Raw genomic sequence first — 26322 nt, forward strand, 5'->3', positions numbered from 1 at the left:
GAACTGGGGCCAGAGAGATATTGCCAGGATTTGGATGTTAGAGATGGCAGAGAAAGAGCTACCCAGAAGGAGGCAGGGAGAGGCAACACAGCAGCACCATTTCTACCTGTTCGGCGTTTGTAGCTTTCAGCAGCTTTTTCACAGCAGGTAGAGCCTGTTCCCTTTGTGTTCCATATGTTCAGAGCAGCGGGACTGCTGAGAACAGTTGTAGAGGCTGTACGAAGCGCAGTGCTGAGGGCCCTCACTCACTCCTGAAGTGCTGTCTGCAGCTAGATCCTGTCTGATTGACAGTGCTGCAAACCAGAGAACCAGGGCTCAGTGGGCACAAGTGAGCGCTTTACTTACAGTTAGTGACTAAGCAAAGATTGGTAAGAGGAGGATAAATCATGAAATCTTGCTGGAAGAACAAGAGCTTTCAAGCCAGCCATTCCTCTGCCTCTGGCAATTTGGCTATACAAAAAATCAGACACATACACAGAGATGTAGTAACAAGAATGGTCATGGCTCAATGCTTCTAGTAAAAATAAAAAATTTAGAAATAACTTTGATACTCAACATTTGGAGAGTGACTAAAATCATTCTAAATATTTTAGATGAGAACATTTAGTACAAGAAAATGATTTTCAGCAATTCTACCTCCTAGAGCATTAAACAGAGAATAATGAGGCAACGCAAAGGTTAGCAACAGTAGGCAGCTGATAGCACTCCATAGCCAGAGTTGAGGTGGCCATGTTCTCAGAGACCAGGAGATGAAGTGGGAAGAGCTAGACCCACACTAGGCTGGTCTGGCAAGAGCTGGAGGAAGTTAGGTTCAACAGCGAGTGAGCAAGAATTCACTACTGCCTCTGTCTCTCACCAGGTATCCCAGTGGCCTAGCCAGGATGGAAACCAGCAGTCAAGGCATCTTAGGTGCTGGAGTAGCTGTGAGTGTGGAGTGTCGCTTCTCCAAGATCCAAGAATGGCCAGAGCAACCGTGGTGGGCAGTGGCACAAGGGATCAAAAGACCCACCGACATGAGCGTGAGAGAGTGCATTTACTATGTATGTTTTAAAAAACCACTAGGTGTCTAGGTTTCAGGGGATAACCTGTAAGACATCCCACTTACATTTCAAATCCACAAGAAATGGCCAGTTCCAGGGTACACCAGGGAGCAATTGTGATTGCTGCCCTCTACAGCCAGAGCCAATTGCCACAGATGCCCTTCAAGAACTGGGCTCCCTCTTCACAGTGGAGAGGTGTGGCATTAACTGAGAATCAGGTACACCAATTATCCTAAGGAACAGCAAGGCCAGGGCAACAGTCCAGGACCTGACCCAGGAGACCTATGGGAATATTTAATAGAACATAGTATCTCTAGCAAAACTATAGATGCCCCACCCACAACCACCACCAGATACAGTGTTCTCAATCTACACAACCAAGAGAAGTCAAATATATTGACTAGGAGCCTGAAAGAAACTGTCCAATAGCACAAGATCCCCTGCCAGGTTCTCTTGCTGAGCCATTTCTTGGCCCTCAAACACCTCGGCTGAATGGGAGGCAGGCCCCCTGGGGGAAAGGCCCCCTGCAGCATGACTGTGAATGAACCCAGGGCGGGTTCTCTCAGCCCTCCCCCCCCCCAAAAAAAGGGGGCCTTCCACTCTCTACTCCACAAATTTAATCTTCTTGTCTGGAGAGCTGGGACTCTAAAACGTAAGGATGTAGACATATTCTGTTGACTGTCCAGATCGGCTCCCCACTCTGACACAGGAACTTCACTGGTGAGCTGCCACACCCTGACTCCCACTAGGTTCAGCCAGTGAAGTGCCCTAACAGGTGTTAGGAGGGAGGCAGGCTCCACCCTTGCAAGGTTACGGCAATTTGAATACATCCTCTGCCCAATGACCAGCAATTGCCTAAAAGCCATCTCTGTAGAGAAAGCTGTTATTCCAGGTTCCTGGTTCAACAATTCTTACTATTCGGGCCTCCTTTTTTCAAACCAGACTTTATAAAAATAGCCCCATTATTAAATCATTCTGGAATTGTCCTCATTCAAGTGTGTCACCTCTTTCCTGTGAGACCCCTTACTGATGCATCAGCCTACACCATCCACTCCGCTAAGACTTTGAGTGAATTTGCAAACGAGTGGGTGTGGGCTGAGCCAGCCAATGAACCAGCCCTGAGCGATTATTCACCTGCCTCCTCTCTTACTTGTCTTGAAATTCCAGCCATTGTTTTTCATTCTGCACAAACAGCAGGCCCTAAAGTCGAAGCGATTACAAAGGAAAGCCTTTGTAGTAGGATTGATTGGAAGTCATTAATCCAGTTTTATATAAGAGAATACCAATAACACAATATAAAGCATTACTTTTAATTAACAAAAGCAATTAGCACTAATTTGAAAGCTTTCACATTTGTCAAAGAGCCATTTCACTTTAATTGCTAGGTGTGTTAAATAGGCAATTAAAAACAAATTAAAATGAAGACCATAAATAAAAGGGGCAGGCCAATGTATCTGTGACAGCAAACAGGCAGAAACACTGCTCTGCATCGAAACGTGCACAACTGCTTTTCCTAGCATTCTGTCAACTCCTGTGCTAGAGTGCTCGACAAGACATTATCAAAAATACAAATTGCGGAATAGGTTACTATAAAGTAAGTAGGTTGAATTTTGGCATAGAAAGGTACAATTCCTCCTGGAATGTTACACAATCCACAAATGAAGACGTGGTGTCTCTGTTACTGAATTGTGCAAGGACCACGGGAGCCATTCTGCCCTCCAGGTGCTCAGAGTGATGCTGTGTTGTGAGACATGCTGTTTTGAGTGTCGGTTGGTTGGCAAAGATGTCAAGTATTGCAAAAATACACTCAGGAAAAGAGCTCATTAGAGAGTGTCATCATCAGACAGGGGTTATGGCAGAGGAAGAATTTATGTCAGACCTTGAAATATGTCTAGGAGATATGGCAGAGGAAGAATTTATGTCAGACCTTGAAATTTGTCTAGGAGATGTTTTAAATAAGAAGAAATAAACAAGAACATTTTAGGCAAAAATATTACACACAAAGGCTCAGAGGTCGGAACTGAAACAATTGGTCTTACATGCAGCCTATATGTTTATTAACGTTGTAAGTTGTGTGGGTTTTAAGCGTGTCTTTCAGACTGAGTTGTCCCATAGGGGAGCAGTTGAATATTTTTCAACTGAGTAAGTTATATGATATTGCTAATGTACCACTCCAATAGAGTGGTAGGTTGGTTATTCTGTGTGTAGCAATAAGAAAAATATTCTCCAATTCAAGAGCCATCTAGCTGCCAAAGACTAAGGCGTGAGGGTGGAGGAGCAGTGTTCAACTCCTGCCCTGATGTGATTGTGTAACCCTCTGTAAGTTATTTCAAAGTAGTTCTGTTTAGAAGAGGTGGGAGTGACAGGTTACTAGATTAATCAAGGACATGAATATACGAAGAAAGTATAAAATTCTTTATAGATCTCACTCAAATAAATTACACGGACACTCAGTGTTATGGAGTTATTATAACCTCACTGACTGAGGGCAAATTTTGGAGTCATTAAACAGTTTCAGTGGTCGGTTTTAATGAAAGTTAAAAAAATTAAAGACACCATTATTATGAAAGCACTCAGATTACAGAAGGTCTTGTGTTGATGTCATTATCCCAAGTGAAAAACTTCTACCTTCAGAGATTTCTGGAATTTGAAAGTCAGAAGGCAGAGCTTACAATGAGAAATCTTGTCTGAAATTTCCTGGGGCAATAGTCAGGCAGATTAATCAATACAAAGATTGACAAACAGGCCACAGTCCCTTGGCTCAACCACCTAATGGGGATGCAAAGCCTTTTGCACAAAAAGAGTAAATGGTCTGGAAGAGGAGAAGAAAAGCTTCTGGGACAGTAACAAAAATGTAAGGCTTGATGAGATTGTGAAGTTGGGATGTTGAACAAGCTTGTATAAAGAAGTTGTGATTCCTTTGCCTAAATGTCTTATGGGAAGGGATATTATGTCTTTACCTTGTACTGTAAAACCAAAACTTATTGACAAAGTCCTACTGGAGGCTACAGTTGGGAAAGTGAAGGCTGAAGGAATGAAGTCAAAGTTTATAGGAGAGTTGGTATATTTGGCCACGATTCCCGTCAAATGAGTGGCTCTTTTACCTGATTGTATTCTGGGGATGGGAATTACATCTAACTGGGGAATGACTTCCCTACCTATTTCTGTACAACAGAAGGCACGTAAATCCCCCTCCTTCAGCAGTATTAATTGCACATGCAGTAAGACTGCCTGAGCCCACACAGTGTAAAATGGCAGTTGGAGTTCTGATCTGGGTAAAGTCTTCATTTTATAAAGCCTTTCACGGAAGGTTTACTGGGCTCACAGAAGAGGCCTATGAGTTCCGCCCAGGGACAGCTACTGAGGCTTTGAGGAGCATTTACTGCCTTGCTACGGGACATTAATTGAAGCTGAATGAAGGACACAAAATGGCTTTGAAACCTATAATACCTGCATTGTCTCGGGAAACATCAAAGAAACACTCCAGTGGGGACGGCAATGCCCAGAAGAGTTCTAACAAAATGGAAATGGCTTACACAGGCTCACGCTGCCCAGGGAATTCAAGGAGGAGATATGCACAAGCACGGAGCCTCTTTTCCCCCAGGACTGACTCTGGTTCTGTGTGAGGAGTTGCTGGATTCTACAGTGCCCTATAAGCAGTTCTCAACTGACAGACAAAGAGCTGTATGACTTGCGAAAGGCAGTTCCAAGGTGAATGGACAATATCCTATCTGGAAGGTTGTTTCTCTGATGAAAGGAGTTAAGAACATACCAGCTTGGTGAATATTATCACACACCATTTTCCTAGAAGTGATGAAAGAAATGAAGTGATAGGGGCCCTAGAATATGGGTTTTTACTGACCTGTAGGCAGATCCAATGGCCTTGCCACAAGGTCGGCCAGGAGGATAATGGACCCTGGCCTATTGAAGGGTTGCCCTAGTGGGTCACAGCCCTTTGCAAATTTGGAGGGTGCATTAGAGTAGAACATTTGGTTCCCATCAGAAGAACTCCTGACTGGAATTGATAAGCAGATACTGTCATGTGTTCCTTTAAGGTGGCTACCTTGGTCCATGAAGTGAGTGGCTGCAGGGGTACTGTAGCAATGAGCTAAACATGAGATAATCCAGACATCCTCCTTTTGTGTGCTTTCAGGAACGTGATGATGATGATGATAACTCTTCTGTTTGTCAGTGAATCAGACAGACATTGCCACTGGCTTAGGATTGACTTTCTGGTGGGAAAGCACTTGATGTAGCTGGCAAGTGACACTGATGGTGGTCACAGACCTTGACAGAAAGAGATGCCCATTCTGGACTGGACTTTGCTGACTTTGAGAAAGGTATAATGTTCAGGGTAGTGTAGAAAACCCTAGTCTGAAGACAATGCATAAAGCTGGACAGCCAAACATCACTTGTTCAGACCAGGCAATACACCACACAGCCCAGAATGCTCTATGTTCCTAGAGTACTAATTTGATGAGAAGTGGAACAGGCTATTGAAAAACACTGGTTGTCTAAACAGGGGGCTATAAGGGCGTGAAGGGCTGACTCACAACCTTTTGAGAGTGTGTGCTCACACTTAGTATGTGTTGGACAAAGGAGCATCCTCACCCTGACTGAATGGTGATGCAAAGTGGGAGGCACTTGCTAGAGTCGTATTGCTGCCTGTGATCTAGACAAGCACAGTGGCCAAATGTAGCCTCCCTTCCAAAGCTGAAGAATTTGGATGTAGATGAAAAGAAGGAGAGGGAATAGCTGAGGGTAAAGGAATGGCTACATTGGTCATGAATTGAGAGAAATCCAAGATTACATCAGCACCTGAATACAGGTCCAGAGTCAGAGAGGACTTTGTCTCTTAGCTCAGTTATATGAGATACCTGAAAGGGTGAAACTAGGTTTGCCAAGACCACTCCTGCTTTTGGAACCTGACAAGATGAAGTGTGAGTCGATACACCTGAGTGCCCTCACCCTGAGAGGCATATTCATACAGAATGATGAACAGCACTAATCCTTAAGGACTGAACAACATTCTAGCAGTGTGGTAACATCTTGAGTTATACAGGGGTATTCAAAGTTTGTGGGAAATGAAATTAAAAGATAAGTTTATTTTAGTCCAAAAAAATTGAATTATGTGCATAGTTTTGCCACTGTACGCATTTTCCATAAAATCTTTCAAGACCTCACATATGCATGAATTTCAAACATTTGTAGCACCAAAATAAGCTTACCTTTCAATTCCATTTTTCATGAACTTTTTAAAAAAGATTCATTAATTAATTTATTTATTTTAAAGCAGAGGGTCAGGGAAAGAGGAGAGAGAGAGCGCGCAAGCGAGCGTGAGAGCGAATCTTTCATCTGCTACCTCACTCCACAAATAGCTACAAAACCAAGGTTGGGCCAAACTGAAGCCAGGAGCCAGGAACTCTATCAGGATCTTCCACGTGAGTGGTGGAGGCCCAAGCACTTGGACCATCATGTGTTGCCTTCCCAGTTGCATTAGCAGGAAACTGGTAACAAAAGGAACAGTCAGGACTTGAACTGGCACTCCAGTATGGATGCCAATGTCACAAGCCTTGGCCTAACCCACTGCACCACAATGCCGGCCTCCTATCAACTTTCTGCAGTACACTTTTATATTCTTTTGATGTAAGAGATCCTTGTTCAAAGACCAGGAGCAGATTGCAATGTTGTGAATATATGTATTTGGTCTTTAAAAATAAAAAAAATACCATGTCCATGTGGGATTTATACAGAATGGTCTGTATATAAAAATCAATCTGTATAATACATCACATTATTAGAAAAAAGATGAAAAACACATGATTACCTCAATGGTTATAGAAAACCACATTTCACAAAATCCATCACCCTTCCATGATAAGAAGCACTCTACAAAACAGGACAGAAGGGAATGTTCTAAAACTGATAGAGCCCATCTATGGAAAACCACAGCCAACATCAGACTTAGTGGTGAAAGACTGTACTATCAAGAATAAGACAAATATATCCACTCTTGTCACTTCTGTTCAACACTATGCTGCAGGTGCTCGCTAGTGAAATCAGGAAAGAAAATAAATAAGAGGCATTCAGATAGGGAAAGAAAAAATCAAAATCAAATTGTGACTATTCACAGATGACATTATTTTATATATAGAACATTATCTACAAAAAATTATTAACACTAATAATTTCTTTAAGGTTTAAATGTACAAAATCAATATACAAAAATAATTTGTATTCCTAGCAACGATTAATGATAATCCCAGAATGAAATAAAGAAAACAATTCCATTTGCAGTGGCATCAAAAAGAATAAAAAGCCAAGGAGGTGAACACTTGGACACTGAAAACTTCAAAACAAGATTGAAAGAAATTAAAGAAGTCTTAAATAATGGAAAGATAACCTGTGTTCAAGTAATAAAAGACTTAGGGCAGTAATACCCCATCAAATTGATCTAACCATGGACTACAATCCCTATTAAAATTCAGTTGCTGTTTTAAAGAGAAATTAATCATCTGATTCTAAAATCCATGGAATTGGAGAGACCTAAAAATAACCAAAACAATCTTGTAGAATAACAAAACTGAAGTAATCACACTTCCTTCTTGCAAAACCTTCTGCAATGCTATAGTAATCAAGACAATGCATAAGGATAGAGGTAAAGATCAGTGAAATAGAGTTGTGAGTCCAAGAATAAACCCGTACATCTATTATGACTTGAACAGGACTTGGCTCCCCGTATGCATGCAGACATTCAAACCCAAAAGTCTTCTACTATATTAACAGTTGATGGATTAAGGATGGAAACTTGATCTAAGTATGGCATCTGGAAAATAAGAGGGTTTTAGGCCCCTGGGGCTTCCCCTGAGGAGGGCGGTCTCATAAAAGGGTTGATTACATAAGCTGAGTGTGTTCCCTGTGCCTCTCTCTGCCTCCTGCTAACCAGGAGACTCTTATTCTGCACCTGCTCCGCCAACCTCCATCGGACAGACAAGTCCAATCACCTGATAGTGAACTTTGCTGTTTTGTTTTGTTTTGTTTATTTGAAAGGTAGAGTTACAGAGAGGCAGAGACAGAGGCAGAGGCAGAGAGAGAGGTCTTCCATCCACTGGTTCACTCCACAAATGGCTGCAATGGCAGGAGCTGGGCCGATCCAAAGCCAGGAGCCAGCAACTTCTTCTGGGTCTCCCACATGGTGCAGGGGCCCAAGCACTTGGGTCATCCTCTACTGCTTTCCCAGGCCATAGCAGAGAACTGGATTGGAAGTGCAGCAACCAGGACTTGAACCAGCAACCATATGGGATGCTGGCACAGCAGATGGCAGCTTTACCCTCTACACCATAGCACTGGCCCCAGATCAGCATCTTTTTTTTTATAAAACTCATTTTATTCATTTGAAAGGCAGAGTTACAGACAGAAGAAGAGATAGAGATAGAGATAGAGAGAGAGAGAGAGAGAGAGAGATCTTCATCTGCTGGTTCACTCCCTGGATGGCTGCAAAACCAGGGCTGAGCCAGGGCTGAGCCAGGGCTGAACCAGGCCAAAGCCAGGAGCCAGAATCTTCATCTGGGTCTCCCACATGGTGCAAGAGCCCAAGGACTTGGGCCACCTCTGCTGCCTCCCCAGGAGCATTAGCAGGGAGCTAGATTGAAAACGGAGCAGCTGGAACTTGCCCTAGCACCTACAGAATGCCACCATTATGGGCAGCAGCTTATGCCCTTATATCACAATGCCAGCTCCCAAAGGCCAGCATCTTACACGGTGCCAAAGAGCAGACACATTCCCCTTAACAAGAGGAATGGGAAATAAAAATTTTTTTTAAAAGTCAAATAAAAAAAAGAAATAAAATACCTAGGAATGAGCTTTAAAAATTTGCTTATTAAAAAAGTATTACAGGCCGGCACCGTGGTGTCGCTCCCCCTCTTCGTGGAGGAGCAACACAGAACCCTGTGCTGTTCTTTCATCTGCTCGGCCCTCCCCGGGTTTGCTGCTGGTCCTTCTCGGGTTGGCTACTATCCCTTCCACCTCCGTGGAAGGGCAGTTCCCCCTGGCCACATTCCCCACTTCCGCAGGGGAGCGGCACACCGCCGGCCGGCTCTTCTCGGGGGCTGCACAGGTGTTCCTTCAGCTAGATGTTCCCCTTAGATGTTCCTGGTGCATGCCGTCTCTCTCCTCCTTTATAGTCCTCCTCCGCCAATCCCAACTCGGCTGCCCACACGCCGAGTACGCTGCTCTCCTCCAATCAGGAGCAAGTCCTACAGTTAATTGGTTGAACTGGAGGCAGCTGTGCGGAAGCTGTTTACTTCTCTCCCAGCGCCATATTGTGGGAGAGCAGATGCATAGAATAAGTCTTAATTCCAGTAACAGTCTAGTCCGAGCTGCTCCCCACAGATCCCCCTTTCTTTTTATTTTTTTTGGCGTTGATACGCGCCTGTCTTCGGTGTCCCGCAGCACACACTCTGCTCTACTTGCTAGAGTTGCCACAGGCTCTTACAAGTCCTATCCATCAGGCAAACCGAATCCGGGTCCTCTCTTCGCCATTGTGAGGAGGTTTTTAGGCGCTGATGCGTGCCTGTGTTCGGTGCCCTGCAGCGCATACTCTGCTCTGCTAGAACTGCCTGCAGGTGTTTACAAAACCTATCAGGCAAACCGAATCCAAGCCTTCTCATTGCCTTATTGTGGGGGAGACTTATTAGTGTTGGTTCGTGCCTATCTTCGGTGACCTGCAGCTCATACTCTGGTCGAGCTTTGCTGGCGCTTACCGCCTTAAATCAGGCAGACCGAATCCAAGCCTCCTAATTGTTGCATTGTGGGGAAGCTTTACTGATGTTAATTCGTGCCTGTCTTCGGTGACCTGCGGCTAGCCGCCCAGGTGCTCATCGCCTCACTAATCGGGCAGACCGAATCCAAGCCTTCTAATTGGCATGTTGAGGGGAGGCCTTATTTCTCTCTATTTCTCTGTCTCCGGGCATTCCTATTTCTCCCATTTTACTTCTATCTTCCAGCATTCCTATTTCTCTCACTTTACTTCTAAAACTTCTGTTTCTCTTATCCCCGCAGCTTCCCGGCACCTCGCCCCGCCGGCGGGTTCCCGGCTCTGCGCCGCTTCAGCCCGCGCGCCTCTCTCATCTGCGCAGCTTCCCGGCTTTGCGCGGCTCGGCTTCGCGCGCTCCACGGTCTCCACGCTTAACCCTTTCGCGTCTGAACCACAGCCTCGCGCCAGCGTTCCCTATCTATTCACGCCCCGTGCTCTCTCTGCACGCGGCGGCTTCCGCGAGTAACACAGCGTAGCTCACGTGTCCGCCACTAGCATTCAATCTAAGTTCCCCGGGCTAGCCTGGCGAATTCAACCCAGCGTACGTCTCCGCCCCACGATCTGGCTTCCCGTCCTTTGCTCCCCGGGCTAATCAGACGGATCCCAATCTGGCTTACGTCTCAGCTTCTGGTTTCAACTTTTCGCCCCCTATTCCCGGGCTAACTTGAGAACCCCAAAGTGGCTTCCGTTTCCGCCTCGGCCTGCCCCCCGCGGCTTCAATTTCCCTAACATTTTTCTCTACCCGGTATGTTTCCCCAAGCTTTCCTCCAACAATACTCCTCCCTCATTTCTCCTGGCCTCTCCCCACAGTCTGCGTCCGAGTCTGTTTGTTCTAGCTTTCACTTTCGCTTTCGACCTTAGAGATTTCTCCCAGCTTCCCCCCGTAGTCCGTATCCGAGTCTATGCCTAGGCTTTCAATAGCTTCTTCCGGCTCCTTTTTCGTCCGGCTTTTCCCTAGGCTGTTTGCTAGTTTCTCTCTCCGATATTTTCCCTAGGCTGTTTGCTAGTTTCTCTCTCCGATATTTTCCCTAGTTCTTCCCGTTTCTTCCCTCCTAAGTTTTTTATCTGTCCTAGGTTTCCTATCCAAGCTAGGTTTCCTATCCGAGTCACGGCACCATTATGTCGCTCCCCCTCTTCATGGAGGAGCAACACAGAACCCTGTGCTGTTCTTTCATCTGCTCGGCCCTCCCCGGGTTTGCTGCTGGTCCTTCCCGGGTTGGCTATTATCCCTTCCACCTCCGTGGAAGGGCAGTTCCCCCTGGCCACATTCCCCACTTCCGCAGGGGAGCGGCACACCGCCGGCCGGCTCTTCTCGGGGGCTGCACAGGTGTTCCTTCAGCTAGATGTTCCCCTTAGATGTTCCTGGTGCATGCCGTCTCTCTCCTCCTTTATAGTCCTCCTCCGCCAATCCCAACTCGGCTGCCCACACGCCGAGTACGCTGCTCTCCTCCAATCAGGAGCAAGTCCTACAGTTAATTGGTTGAACTGGAGGCAGCTGTGCGGAAGCTGTTTACTTCTCTCCCAGCGCCATATTGTGGGAGAGCAGATGCATAGAATAAGTCTTAATTCCAGTAACAGTCTAGTCCGAGCTGCTCCCCACACCGTGGCTCAATAGGCTAATCCTCCACCTTGCGGCGCTGGCACACCGGGTTCTAGTCCAGGTCGGGGCGCCGGATTCTGTCCCGGTTGCCCCTCTTCCAGGCCAGCTTTCTGCTGTGGCCCAGGAGTGCAGTGGAGGATGGCACAAGTGCTTGGGCCCTGCACCCGCATGGGAGACCAGGAGAAGCACCTGGCTCCTGCCTTCGGATCAGCGACGTGCGCTGTCCGCAGCGCGCCAGCCGCAGCGGCCATTGGAGGGTGAACCAACAGTAAAAAGGAAGACCTTTCTCTCTGTCTCTCTCTCTCTCACTGTCCACTCTGCCTGTCAAAAAAAAAAAAAGTATTGCATACTCTTGAAGAACAGAAAAATAAATCTGAGCAAATACAGAGACAGATGGCAGAAATCAACATCACATATATGCCAACTTTTCCCCAGTTCAAATATCAGTATGTTTTTATCTGTGCTTAAACAAATTGATTCTAAATTCCATACAGAATGACCTTGGAGGTGGGAGAATGTGGCTATTCCTATCAGATATTAGATCAGAAGCTGTCTATATTAAAAGAATATAAAAATTGTGATACTGTAATACTTGTGATATTGTCGGTGCCTCTATATTCTGTCCACATCTTTGTAAATATGCTTCTGATTAAGCCCTCCTTGGCCTGTCTAGGGTTTACATGCATCATTTAAAGATAGAAAAAGAGAAGGGAAGAAAAACCAAATAAAGAAGAAGCTACACATGTATTAGGAAGAAAAACATGGATAAATTCCTTGGAGTGGGGAAAGATCTTTTTTTAAGATTTACCTTATTTATGTATGCATTTATTTATTTATTTGAAATGCAAAATGAGGAAGAGTGAGGAAAAGAGAAAGAGAGGGAGAGAGAAAGAGAGAGAGAGGGAGGGGGAGAGAGAGAGAGAGAGAGCACTTCCACCCACTGGTTCATTTCCCAAAAGGCCACAACAGCCAAGTGTTGGGCAAAGGGAAGCCCAGAGCCCAGAACCTCATCTAGGTTTCCCATGTGAGCAGCAGGAGCCCAAGTATTTATGAAAAGGTGGGAGTGTGAGGTTTAGACAGGCTAATGGGTGTTTAGGTCAGTTGGAAGGCAGTTAGGCCAGTTAACCACATTTAGTTTTACCAAAACTAGACAGGATTGTAATCCCTGCCTTCTGATACACTGTTACTCTGCTCCTCCTCTGATTGGTTGCATTTAGGTTTGATGTTCAGAAAGGGGCCAAACAGGGAGAGCCACTTTGTGTATAAAAGAGGCAACACTGGCATGCTTCTTTGGCAGCTCCTCCCCTACATCCCCGCTCCTGACTGCTGCCACAGGATGTTTCTCACTTTCAATAAATCTCACTTTTCTCACTGTCCTCATCTGCATGGAAATTCTTTTTTGACATGAGAAAAGAGCCGAGATCACCTCATCTCTCTCATCTTCTTGCAATATTGGACTATCATTCACATTAGCAGGGAACTAGACTGGAAGTGGCTCAGCCAGGACGTGAACTGGAGCTCCCATGTGGGATGACAGCATCACAAGCTGTGCTTAACCCACCGTGCTATAGCACCCACCCCAAAAGCACGCTTTTAAAACTTATGCATAATCTTTGACTTGGTAATTTTATTTCTAAAACCCTACCTTACAGATATATTCATGCATGTTCAAAAATTTAAAAGGGTATTTATCATACTATTTTTTGTTTTTAACTGACTCATAATAATTGTACTTATTTATGGAGTACAATGTGATATTTTTATGCATGTATGCTTTGTGCAATAACCAAATCAGGATATTTGGCATATCCATTACCTCATACATTTTCATATCTTGGTCATATGCACATTCAAAATTCTGCCTTCTAGCTATTCTGAAATATCCAATACGGTATCGTTAACCCTAGTCATCCTACTGTGTGATGAAACGCCAGATCATAGTCCTCCTCTCTGATGGTAAATTTGTGCCCATTAACCAATCTCTTCCTGTCCTCCCCTCCCACAACCATCCCCAGACTCTGATGAACACTCTGCTGTTGTACTTCTACAAGACTAGCCTCTTCAGACTTCAAATATTAATGAAATTACGCAGTGTTTTCATTCTGTGCCTAGCTTATTTTACCTAATACAATGTACCCAGGTTCATCCATGTTGCCACAAATAACAAGATTTTACTCTTTTTTTTTTATCCATTTTGCATGTATACCACATTCCCTTTATCCATTCATCCACTGATGTACACTTAGGTTAATTCCATATCTTGACTGTTATAATACTGTTATAATAAACATAGTACAACATATAGCTCTCCAACATGCCAATTTTATTTTATTTGGAAATATGCCCAGTAATGGGATTGCTAGAAAACCTAAGGAAAAAAAAAAGGTACAAGTTGGGCTGGCGTTGTATCTTAGTAGGTTAAGCTGCTATGTGCAATGCTGGAATCCCATATCAGGGCTGGCTCAGGCCCAGCTGCTCTGCTTCCAAACCAACTCCCTGATAACGTGCCTAGGAAAGTAATGGAAGCTGGTCCAAGTGCTTGGACCCCTGCACTCATGTGGGAGAGACCTGGATGAAGCTCCTGACTCCTGGCTTCAGCCTGGCCAAGCCCTTGCTGTTGTAGCCATTCCAGTAGAGAACCAGCAGATGGAAGATCTCTCTCTGTCTGTCTGTCTTTCCTTCTCTCTCTGTAATTCTGCCTTTCAAATAAATAAATAAATCTTTAAAAAAAAAAAAGCTACAGGTCAATCAACAAGAGGATACTTATATTAGCAATGTTTAGAAAGGGCTAAAAACGAACAGTGAACTATTAAGAGTTGCTATCAGTGCACTGTGTAGTTTGGCTTATTTTTGAAGGTGACTTTCACTGTTTATTGAATATATATTTGTATAGTTGTAATTTTCCTTAATCAAAAGTATGAATTTATGAATAACTTACATATCTTGAAAAATTAAACGAGTAGGAGAAAACATTTTCTCACTCTCTTTCTAAAGGTTTTGAGTGTATTTATATTTGTTCTTTCTAGAATGAAGAATAGTTGTTGCCTAGAAAGCAATTGCATTCCTTTTAATAATGAAAAGAATGATTTTAATGCACAAAAACAACTCAATAATAATGCACAGTTTAAACAAATTCTCAGCAAGAACAGAAGGGATTTTCTTAACTTGAAATTTACAACAAACATAGCACTGAGTATATATACACCAAATATCTCCAATAAAGCCCAGTAAAAGACTTTACTAGTCCTCACCAGCGCAGTAAAAAAAAAAAAAAAAAAAAAAAAAAAACAAGATGAGAAGTATACCTTGCTCATGAATGAGCAGATAAAACATACTAACTACATCCATTTATGTTTAATTTATGAGTTTAATACAATTGCTACAAAAGTAGACAACTGGAATATAACAAAAATCTGTATCCAAGTATTGCTCTTTCTTACAAGGGAAAAACAACTCCCCTGTCTAATCAATCCTCTCACTGCAAAACCAATGGAGTCCAACCTCTCTTGTGGACTTTACTCCTGCAACTATTCCCTTTCTATCCTTCATTATCGAATTCTCTCTTTTCATTGAATTCTTCTTCATAGCATACCAATATCATAGGTAGGCAAGTCCCACAGAAACTAAGACATGATAAAGTTTTGCTGAATTAAATAATGTGGGTTTTGGCACAGGAATAATTACTAGATCCATGAGACAGAATTGAGCCCAGAAAGGGACCAGTGACTCTGCCATTGCAGGCTACGAAGCTCCATGTGCCTACCCTCTGTCCTTGGTGACCTTCTCTATCTATGACTTTTTTTTTTTTTTTTTTAACAGGCAGAGTGAGAGAGAGAGAGACAGAGAGAAAGGTCTTCCTTTTCCGTGTCTTCCCAATGGCCGCTGTGGCCGGCGCACTGTGGCCAGCGCACCGCGCTGATCCGAAGCCAGGAGCCAGGTGCTTCCTCCTGATCTCCCATGCGGGTGCAGTGACCCAAGCACTTGGGCCATCCTCCCCTGCACTCCCAGGCCACAGCAGAGAGCTGGACTGGAAGAAGAGCAACCGGGACAGAATCTGGTGCCCCAACCAGGACTAGAACCCAGAGTGCTGGTGCCGCAGGCGGAGGAGCCCCAGCGCCAGCCCTCTATCTATGACTTCCATTGCCACCTCTATGCTAATGGCACTCACGTTTATACCTGCAACCTTAACTTTCTTCCTGAGATCCTGGAACTTACCAAAAACTGCCTACCATGTCTAATGAGTCCTTGAAATTTAATATTTTTTGTTTTTATTATACATTTTTGTGAGTTTTAACATGATGCTTCAAGACATGTATAAAGTGTGTAATGATGAAATTAGGATAGTCAGCCTTTCTATCTCCTTAATTGTTTTTTTAATACACAACAATTTTACCAATTTCTGGGACACATTGTGATATTTCACTATATGAGGTTATTTCAAAATTTTATGAAAAAGGAATTAAATAACAAGTTTATTTTAGGGCAAAAAATTTTTTGAAATCCATGCATAGTTTTTGCATAAGAGGTATTTTCCATGATCCTGTTGAATGTGCTGTTATGCATGAATTTCAAACTTGTCTTGCATCAACATAAATTTATCTTTTAATTCATTTTTCCATGAGCTTCCTGAAGTCCCCTCGTGCTTCAGAAAGTGTATGGATAAGTGAAGTTGAATGATATTACTACTTTTTTGTGAAATTCTTAAAGCCTCCTCATTACAATGTGTATTTACCATACAAGGGTAATTGACATTTCTATCTCCTTACTCAAAAAAAAAAAAAAAATTAAAAATAATACTCTGCTCACAAGGGTGCAGAGAAACAAGTTGATTCAGGAAATCCACGCATATGAGAACCAGGCTCCAAAGATGAGAGCAAACACACGATGGGTGAAGGAAGAAGATAAATCTAGAATACAGAGAATGTGATTCATTAAGGACTTACGGACAGAATTATGGTCTTGGTGGCTGCAAGACGATGGATCTCTGTGCCACAAGGCAGGAGAAAAAGAGTTTTGTAAGAAAGACTGGCCATTGTTAACCAGTGAGCACCAAACTTTCTCAGGCAATAGTATTATGCCAGGCATCAGATAATAGTGGCAGGTAATTTAAACACTTTATCCCATGGAGTTAGGATAAACGTCAGGTTCACCTGAAGTACACAATGGCAGTTATGACCAAGACGGCTAGAATCACATCAAGCTGGATCCCTACACTATTGCAGCTAAGAAAGCAAATTGGTACAGTCTTGAAAACACAACTGGTAGGACATATCAAACTTACAAATGCAAATTTCTTTTACCTGGAAATTCCATTTCTGGAAATTTATCCTTTAAATATACTTGTGTGGAATGACAATTTCAATGCCTATGTTTTCTAGTAATACAAAGTTTGGAAATTTTCTAATTAATCCTTGGAACTGAATAAATGAATTATATACATGGTGTGTGACATTTTTCTTCCTAGCTTTTTTTTTTAAGATTTTTTTTATTGATTTGAGAGGTAGAGTTACAGACAGTGAGAGAGAGAGAGAGAGAGAGGTCTTCCATATGCTGGTTCACTCCCCAATGGCTGCAACAGCGGAGCTGTGCCGATCCGAAGCCAGGAGCCAGGTACCTCTTCCTGGTCTCCTGTGTGGGTGCAGGGGCCCTAGGACTCGGGCCATCCTCCACTGCTTCCCCAGGCCACAGCAGAGAACTGGATCAGAAGAGGAGCAGCTGGGACTAGAACCAGCGCCACATGGGATGCTGGCGCTGTGGGAGGAAGATTAACCTACTGAGCCATGGTGCCGGTCCCCCTTCCTAGTTTTTTAATTCTTTATAAAAGATTTATTTTGTTTATTTGAAAGGTAGAGTTACAGAGATAAAGGGAGAGACACACTAGAGAGAAAGAGCTCTTCCATCTACTGTTCACCCCCTAAATAATGGCCACAGCAGGAGCTAGGTCAGGCCAAACCCAGGAGCCTGGAACTCCACCAACATCTCCCACATGGGTAGCAGGGGTCTACGTACTTGGATCATGTTCCTCTGCTCTCTCAGGCACATTAGCCGGGAGCTGGATCCAAGGTGGAGCATCTGGGACTCAAACCATTGCTCACATTGGGTGCTGGAGTAGCAGGCAGTAGCTTAACCCATTGCACCACAACACTAGTCCCTAGTTTCTAAAATTTTTATTGTTTATATATATGTATTTAAAATACCTGGGGGGCCAGCGCTGTGGCATAGCAGGTAAAGCCACCACCTGCAGTGCCAGCATCCCATATGAGCACCTGTTCAAGTCCCGGCTGCTCCACTTCCGATCCAGCTCTCTGCTTTGGCCTGGGAAAGCAGTAGAAGATGGCCCAAATCCTGGCCGGTGCCACAGCTCACTAGGCTAATCCTCTGCCTTGCGGCGCCAGCACACCTGGTTCTAGTTCCGGTCGGGACACCAGATTCTGTCCCGGTTGCCCCTCCTCCAGGCCAGCTCTCTGCTGTGGCCAGGGAGTGCAGTGGAGGATGGCCCAGGTGCTTGGGCCCTGCACCCCATGGGAGACCAGGATAAGTACCTGGCTCCTGCCTTCAGATCAGCGCGGTGCGCCAGCCGTGGCAGCCATTGGAGGGTGAACCAACGGCAAAGGAAGACCTTTCTCCCTGTCTCTCTCACTGTCCACTCTGCCTGTCAAAAAAAAGGGGGGGGGGGGGGAGATGGCCCAAGTCCTTGGGCCAGCACCCACGCAGGAGACCCGAAAGAAGCTCCTGGCCCCTAGCTTCGGATTGGCACAGCGCCAGCCATTGCGGCCAATTGGGGAGTGAACCAGCAGATGGAAGACCTCTCTCTCTCTCTCTGCCTCTCCTCTCTCTGTGTAACTCTTCCTTTTAAAATACACAGGACATTTTATGCTCTTATGCAAGGTGAGACTTTTCTTAAAAACAAATTAATGTATCCAAATTTTCACTTCATGACCACTTTGCTGTGTGCATGAGAACACTGAAAGTAGAGTCTCGGCCAGCGCTGCGGCTCACTAGGCTAATCCTCCGCCTAGCGGCGCCGGCACACCGGGTTCTAGTCCCGGTAGGGGCGCCGGATTCTGTCCCGGTTGCCCCTCCTCCAGGCCAGCTCTCTGCTGTGGCCAGGGAGTGCAGTGGAGGATGGCCCAGGTGCTTGGGCCCTGCACCCCATGGGAGACCAGGAAAAGCACCTGGCTCCTGCCATCGGATCAGCGCCGTGCGCCGGCCACAGCGTGCCGGCCGCGGCGGCCATTGGAGGGTGAACCAATGGCAAAGGAAGACCTTTCTCTCTGTCTCTCTCACTGTCCACTCTGCCTGTCAAAAATAAATAAATAAATAAATAGAAAAGAAAGTAGAGTCTCAGCAAATTTCAAGCTGTGTGTACAGCATGATTAACTACAGTTGGAAAGAATGTTCCTATTTAATAAATTAAATAGTGATGAATCAGGACCTTTCCTGCTTCTACCATTTTGAGCAACATTTTTAAGCAGCTGTAGATTCTATTCCAAGATTATCTTGCTTTAAGTCATCAAAATCCTTGTAGGAATAAGTAATGTAGCCTTTGGAGACTGGAATGTGCTCTACGTGGGTCCCAAGTATATTCCATTTTCCCACTTTGAATGATCCTGTCCTCTCTTGACAACCATGGGTGTTTCTTTGAGTCAGCAAGTGCTCGATTCTATATTCTCTCTTTTTCTCAGTCCTCTTTAGCTGCTGGTACTCCTGTCTTCAAAGAATTTACAGAAAGGTGATGGAAATAATTGCAAGACACAAAGCTACTGGGAAACAGCAGGCTTGGCACCCAGACGTGTCAGCTGGTATTGTCAGTTCACTATCCCTGAAACTGCCAGAGAACCATCCTCCCATGCGGCATTCCTCGGAGCACCAAGAGGATATGAAGTTTATTATTCAAATTGAATAAACAAAGAGACCTCAGAATTCAGCTTGTCAGTTGGCATTACTCCCTCAATCCATCAGGCCTGCAGCTCTGGTTAATTTATAGTTCTGTATACTTAGTGACTACTTATCATCTAACCAGTCAATCACATTAAATTTGGGGTGAGATTTTCTATACAAATCACACCAGACAGCTCACTCTCCATGATTAGAACAAGGAACTCCTGAGTGCTGAGAGTCAGAGTCCTCTCCCCTCTGCAAAAGCAGCGGAGGAGAACGCATCTGTGAAAGTGGCGCTCTATAATCCAAGAGCCACCGGCACTAACTAGTCATTGACACAAAGAAGACAGCATATATTCCTGCAGAGCTGAGGAGCAGGGGAAAGGGGTTCTGTTCATGAACCAACCAAGTTTTTTTTTTTATGTACTTTTTTTTTAACTTTTATTTAATGAATATAAATTTCCAAAGTACGACTTATGGATTACAATGGCTTCCCCCCCATACCGTCCCTCCCACCCACAACCCTCCCCTTTCCCACTCCCTCTCCCCTTCCATTCACATCAAGATTCATTTTCGATTATCTTAATATACAGAAGATCAGCTTAGTATACATTAAGTAAGGATTTCAACAGTTTGCTCCCACACAGAAACATAAAGTGAAAAATAATAGATGATTTTTTTAAATGATGATGAAATCAGATCAGACCTATTGTCATGTTTAATCCCAGTGAGAGTCAAGTTGGGAATTGATAATTTCTTTTTTTTTTTTTTTTTTACAGAAGATCAGTTAAGTATGCATTAAGTAAAGATTTCAACAGTTTGCACCCCCATAGAAACACAAAGTGAAATATATTGTTTGAGTACTCGTTATAGCATTAAATCTCAATGCACAGCACATTAAGGACAGAAATCCCACATGAGGAGTAAGTGCACAGTGACTCCTGTTGTTGACTTTACCAATTGACACTCCTGTCTATGGCATCAGTAATCTCCCTATGCTCCAGTCATGAGTTTCCAAGGCTATGGAAGCCCCTTGAGTTCTCCGACTCTTATCTTGTTTAGACAAGGTCATAGTCAAAGTGGAGGTTCTCTCCTCCCTTCAGAGAAAGGTACCTCCTTCTTTGAAGACCTGTTCTTTCCACTGGGATCTCACTCACAGAGATCTTTTGCCAGAGTGTCTTGGCTTTCCATGCCTGAAATACTCTCATGGGCTTTTCAGCCAGATCCGAATGCCTTTAGGGCTGATTCTGAGGCCAGAGTGCTATTTAGGACATCTGCCATTCTATGAGTCTGCTGAGTATCTCACTTGCCATGTTGGATCACTCTCCCCTTTATTTATTCTATCAGTTAGTGTTAGCAGGTACTAGACTTGTTTATGTGCTCCCTTTGACTCTTAGTCCTTTCATTATGATCAATTGTGAACTGAAATTGATCACTTGGAATAGTGAGATGGCATTGGTACATGCCACCTTGATGGGATTGAATTGGAATCCCCTGGTATGTTTCTAACTCTACCATTTGGGGCAAGTCAGCTTGAGGATGTCCCAAATTATACATCTCTTCCCTCTCTTATTCCCACTCTTATGTTTAACAGGGATCACATTTCAGTTAAATTTCAACACTTAAGAATAACTGTGTATTAATTACAGAATTAAACCAGTCATATTAAGTAGAACAGACAAAAAAACTACTAAGAGGGATAATGTATTAAGTTGTTCATTAACAGTCAGGGCTATGCTGATCAAGTCACCATTTCTCATAGTGTCCATTTCACTTCAACAGGTTTCTTTTTTGGTGTTCAGTCAGTTGTCACCGATCAGGGAGAACATATGGTATTTGTCCCTTTGGGACTGGCTTATTTCACTCAGCATGATGTGTTCCAGATTCCTCCATTTTGTTGCAAATGACTGGATTTCGTTGTTTCTTACTGCGGTATAGTATTCTAAAGAGTACATATCCCATAATTTCTTTATCCAGTCTACCGTTGATGGGCATTTAGGTTGGTTCCAGGTCTTAGCTATTGTGAATTGAGCTGCATTAAACATTAGGGTGCAGACCGCTTTTTTGTTTACCAATTTAAATTCCTTTGGGTAAATCCCAAGGAGTGGGATGGCTGGGTCCAACGGTAGGGTTATCTTCAGGTTTCTGAGGAATCTCCAGACTGACTTCCATAGTGGCTTGACCAGTTTGCATTCCCACCAACAGTGGGTTAGTGTCCCTTTTTCCCCACATCCTCGCCAGCATCTGTTCTTGGTAGATTTCTGTATGTGAGCCATTCTAACCGGGGTGAGGTGAAACCTCATTGTGCTTTTGATTTGCATTTCCCTGATTGCTAGTGACCTTGAACATTTTTTCATGTGCCTGTTGGCCATTTGGATTTCCTCTTTTGAAAAATGTCTATTGAGTTCCTTGGCCCATCTCTTAAGTGGGTGGTTGGTTTTGTTTTTGTGGAGTTCCAAGTTTTTTTTTTTTTAACATCTACTAAGCTCTTGTGGGGAAATTAGGCACAGGAGGCAATTCAAAGATGGCGCCTGCAGGGAAATTAGGCACACGTGGCAGTTCAAAGATGGCGCCCAAAGGAAGGAAGGTGGGCTACCCAAAGTCATTTACCACCAAAGCTGATTGGCTGCGCAGCATCAGGGGAGGTGATGACAACTGATGATGAGTGTACAGACATATGGCTGGTCCTGTAAAAAGTTGCCCCGTAAATGACCTTTTAAGTAATTGGTTGGTCCTTATGCCCTGCCCCAGTAATCCTGTGGTCTTGTGCTTTAAAATGCTTTGCTACGCATGCAATAAACAGAGTTCTTGCTTGCTTGACTTGACTCCGTGCTGCGTCTGACTGTCTCCGGGATTGGGAGGCTGGGGAACGGGCGAGCGGCGCACTTACCTTTCTTCGGACCCAGTCCATCCTCGTTCCGGTGGACTAAGACTCTGCAGCTATAATATTATACTTTTGGTCAGCCCTTAGGATCCTCAAGGGATTGACCCCAGGACACTTTTTCCTCACAAATACAAAAATCTGTGGATGATCAAGTTCCTGGTATAAAATTATGTAATGTACATATAATCTGTGCACATCCTCCCATAGATTGCTTGTACTACCTAATATAATGTAAATACTATGTGAATAGGGGCCAGCATTGTGGGACAGCAAATTAAACCACCATCTGCAACACTGTCATCCCATATGGACATTGGTTCAAGTCCTGGCTGCTCCATTTCCAATCCAGCTCCCTGCTAATGTACACGGGAAAGCAGCAAGAGATAGCTCGAGTGCTTGGGCCCCTGCAACCCAATGGGAGATTCCAGATGGAGTTCCAGGCTCCCAGTTCCAGCCTGGCCCAATCCTGGCCATTTGAACAGTGAACCAGCAATGGAAGACCCCTCTCCCCCTCTCCCTATAACTCTGTCTTTCAAATAAATAAATAAGCCTTTTTAAAATACTATGTAAATAATTGCTAAATTGTATTGTTTAGGGAATAATGACAAGAAAAACAGGTAGATGTACAGGTGCAACTTTTTTGAATATTTTTGATACTCAAATGATTAAACTCAGAGATAAGGAACCTGCAGAAAAAGAGGGCCAACACTATTGTGGGGGGTGCAGATAGGAAAATATATGGTCCCAAATGTCAATAAGAGAATTATTTCAATGACAAAAACAACAACAACAACATCTTGACAAACATTCACATACTTTCCCTAATGCCTTACAACTTAAGAGAGAGACTCAAAATAGGTGGGTGCCACAACCCACGCTCAGAGCATGTCAAGAGCGCTGTGGTGTAGTGGGCTACCTCCACCTGTGGTGCCGGTATCCCATAAGGGCAATGGTTTCATGTCCCGGCTGCTCTTCTTCCAACCTCGCTCTCTGCTATGGCCTGGGAAAGCAGTAGATGGCCCAAGTGCTTGGATCCCTGCACCCAAGTGGAAGACCCAGAGGAAACTCCTGGCTCCTGGCTTCAGATCAGCCCAACTCCAGCCATTGTTGTCATTTGGAGAGGAAACCAGCAGATGGAAGACCTTTCTGACTCTCCTTCTTTCTTTCTGTAACTCTACCTCTCAAATAAATAAATCTTTTTTTAAAAAAAAGTGAAGTCAAAATTCCAAACAATATTTTTTAATACCAGATGCCAACTCTCCCCATTATAAAAAGTTGCCTTATCTGCCTAGAAGCCAAACATTAAAATGCAGCCAGTCTAGAATCCATGATCACAGAGCTCGTAACATAACCTGAACACAAAAAGTGGTTGTTAATGCCTCAGTCTTCTTAAAAACGGTTGCCCGGTCACCAGGTTCCAAATCCCTCTCTACTGTTTCCTTTCTGCTGAAAAACAAATACCTCGACCAGTGCTGTGGCCTACTGGGTAAAGCTGCCCTATGAAATGCAGTGCCGGCATCTCATATGGACACCGATTCGAGTCTCAGCTGCTCCACTTCTGATCCAGCTCTCTGCTATGGTCTGAGAAAGCAGTGAAAGATGGCCCAAGTCCTTGGGCCCCTGCACCCACGTGGGAGACCTGGAAGAAGCTTCTGGCTCCTGACTTCGGATCAGCTCAGCTCTGGCCGTTGCAGCCAACTGGGGAGTGAACCAGTGGATGGAAGACCTCTCTCTGCCTCTCCTCCCTCTCTGTCTGTAACTCTGACTTTCAAATAGACAAATCTTTAAAAAAAAGAAAAAGAAAAAGAAAAGAAAGTTAAACTGAGAAACTAAAAACAACTAAAAAAAAAAAAAAACAAATACCTTCCTCTTGCTGAGGATCCATCCTCTCTATTCCTATCAGCTACTCCTAGTCGAATCCACAAGAACACGTTGGAGGCTGACGTTAACCTGACAGCCCCCTGAGACTGCTACTAACCAGGCATAACTTTACAGAAACAAGGACCACATACAATTCCTTGCCTCTCCCTTCCCATGTCCAGTGTCTAGCATAGAGCTTCAATTACATTGCATCTTTAAAACAAATGAATAAGGGCCAGCACTGTGGCATAGCGTGTAAAGCTGCTGCCTGCGGCATCCCTTATGGGCCCTGGTTCAAGTCCTGGCTGCTCCACTTCTGATCCAGCTTCCTGCAAATGTGCCTGGGAAAGCAGTGGAAGATGATCCAAGCATCTGGGCCCCTGCACCCGTGTGGGAGACCTGGAAGAAGTTCCTAACTCCTGGCCAGCTCCAGCTATTGCATATATTTGGTGAGTAAACCAGCAAATAGAAGACCTTTCTCTGTCTCTCACTCTCTCTCTGTAACTCTCCCTTTCAAATAAATAAATAAATCTTTTTTAAAAATGAAGATTATATACTGGCCAATGATACCTGTTCCACATAACATGTTTGCTTGATCCAACATACCAACACGGTATTTTCAGCAATCCAGAGGGTGAGTGAGACAGTTGTTGGATAACCAAAGTTCTCATATATCTTGTGAGTCTGATTGGATAATGGTCCAAACATGAACTACATTTGACCTTGGCGGCTCCCTTCCTACCGATTACAAGTTCCAAAAGATATTTTTCCACCTAAAACTGCTTTAAAGTACAGGCATCAGGCTCCTAGGACTTGAGAGAGCTAGTACTCCTCAGACAGTCCCACACACAGGATTGTTGCTCACCAGTCTAAGTCTTTTCAGACAGCACCAGCATATGATGTTTCTGACAACCAGAAATGCAAATGCTACCCACTACACAACTGGAAACGCTAGCCTTACGAAGCTCCCCTAATGTCCTCAGCACCTCTGTCTCCTGGATCCGTGGGTGCTGCTGTCCCTTAGCTAATTATTTGGCCTGATGACCCTGAGATCCTTTGCATCACACACATCATGCCTCCTTCCCATACAACCTCCTCCCCAGAGGGGCTAGGGCTCCAGAGCCAGCGCACCTGCCCAACCACCAGCAGAACATTCAGAGCCTCTAATGATCACTCGCGTGAATGAAGAGCACGTCTGAGGATCTGAGCTTCCAAGGGGCAGCTGAAGGGCACATGGCAGCCCTGGAGGCAGGACAGGTGCGTACTCATGAGGCCAGTGAGATTTCAGGGCAGGGAAATTTTCTGTTTCTCTCCGATGGACTATTCCAAAGCACAGATTGCCTGAGCAGCATATCAAAGTTGTCCCATATGACCAAGCAGAGCCATCAGCACCGTAACCATCGTGTCTCTTAACAGCTCCAGAAAAAGCAGGTGCAACGCCACCGCATGTGATCGATCGGGACTCCACTCTGCCCCTACCTATCACCCTTTTCCCTCCCTCTCTGCCCCTACCTATCACCCTTTTCCCTCCCTCTCTGCCCCTACCTATCACCCTTTTCCCTCCCTCTCTGCCCCTACCTATCACCCTTTTCCCTCCCTCTCTGCTCTGAGAGAGCGCCTCCTACAGCCCACCTGGAGATTAAACCTTGCCTCAGGCTGTGCTTTCTTGAAAAATGATGACGCCTGGTTTTCTCTAACCATAGTGAGTCCCAACAGCATTTCTCCGGAACACCAAGATAAAGAACACCAGCACCACAGCAAGTTCCTACCCAGGCACACCTCCGCTAGATGCTGACAACTCCGACCCAGCTGCATGGCCAGAGACAAAGCCTCAGTCCTCTGGGTTTTATCTAATAGGAGTCAAGGGTTCTACAAGGTGATTAGGAAGAAGTTAGCCCATTTGTCAGATAATACACTGAGGCAGAAATGGGGTGGCTTTCCCCAGTCCTCACAGTGCCTGGGCTGTGTGGTAGAAGTCTGCTTCACCTCTTTCTCCACAACTGTTTGCTCTTCATTTAATGTGCTTAACAGTCGCGACAGCCAGCTCTGATGGTTTACTCTTCTCTTTTGAAATAAAGATTAATATATACACTCAAGTATTCCTCAGCAGCGCTGAAGCAACCACTTGAAAAGTAAATATTTGGTGAACCAGTATTTAGCATCATGAGAATAAAAATAAAAATTTTATAATATATTAGTTTAATAAATCGAGTGCCACACATTGTATACATCGACACTGTCA

The 26322-nt window shown here is 44.4% G+C and overlaps 1 long non-coding RNA gene across 2 annotated transcripts in view; it reads left to right on the plus strand.

Annotated features, from left to right (window-relative positions):
• Positions 1-19710, plus strand: part of LOC103350002 (uncharacterized) — a 43553-nt gene extending 23843 nt beyond the window's left edge. The window contains exons 4-5 of one of the 2 annotated variants that reach the window (XR_011390087.1): positions 860-1040; positions 19141-19710. This is a non-coding gene — a long non-coding RNA (uncharacterized lncRNA). Of the gene's footprint in view, positions 1-859; positions 3607-19140 lie in introns of those variants that run through there. The other variant, XR_011390086.1, reaches the window with a different exon arrangement.
• The last annotated feature ends 6612 nt before the right edge of the window (positions 19711-26322 follow it).

This window comes from Oryctolagus cuniculus, chromosome 7 (assembly GCF_964237555.1).
Source record: "Oryctolagus cuniculus chromosome 7, mOryCun1.1, whole genome shotgun sequence".
Lineage (NCBI taxonomy): Eukaryota > Metazoa > Chordata > Mammalia > Lagomorpha > Leporidae > Oryctolagus > Oryctolagus cuniculus.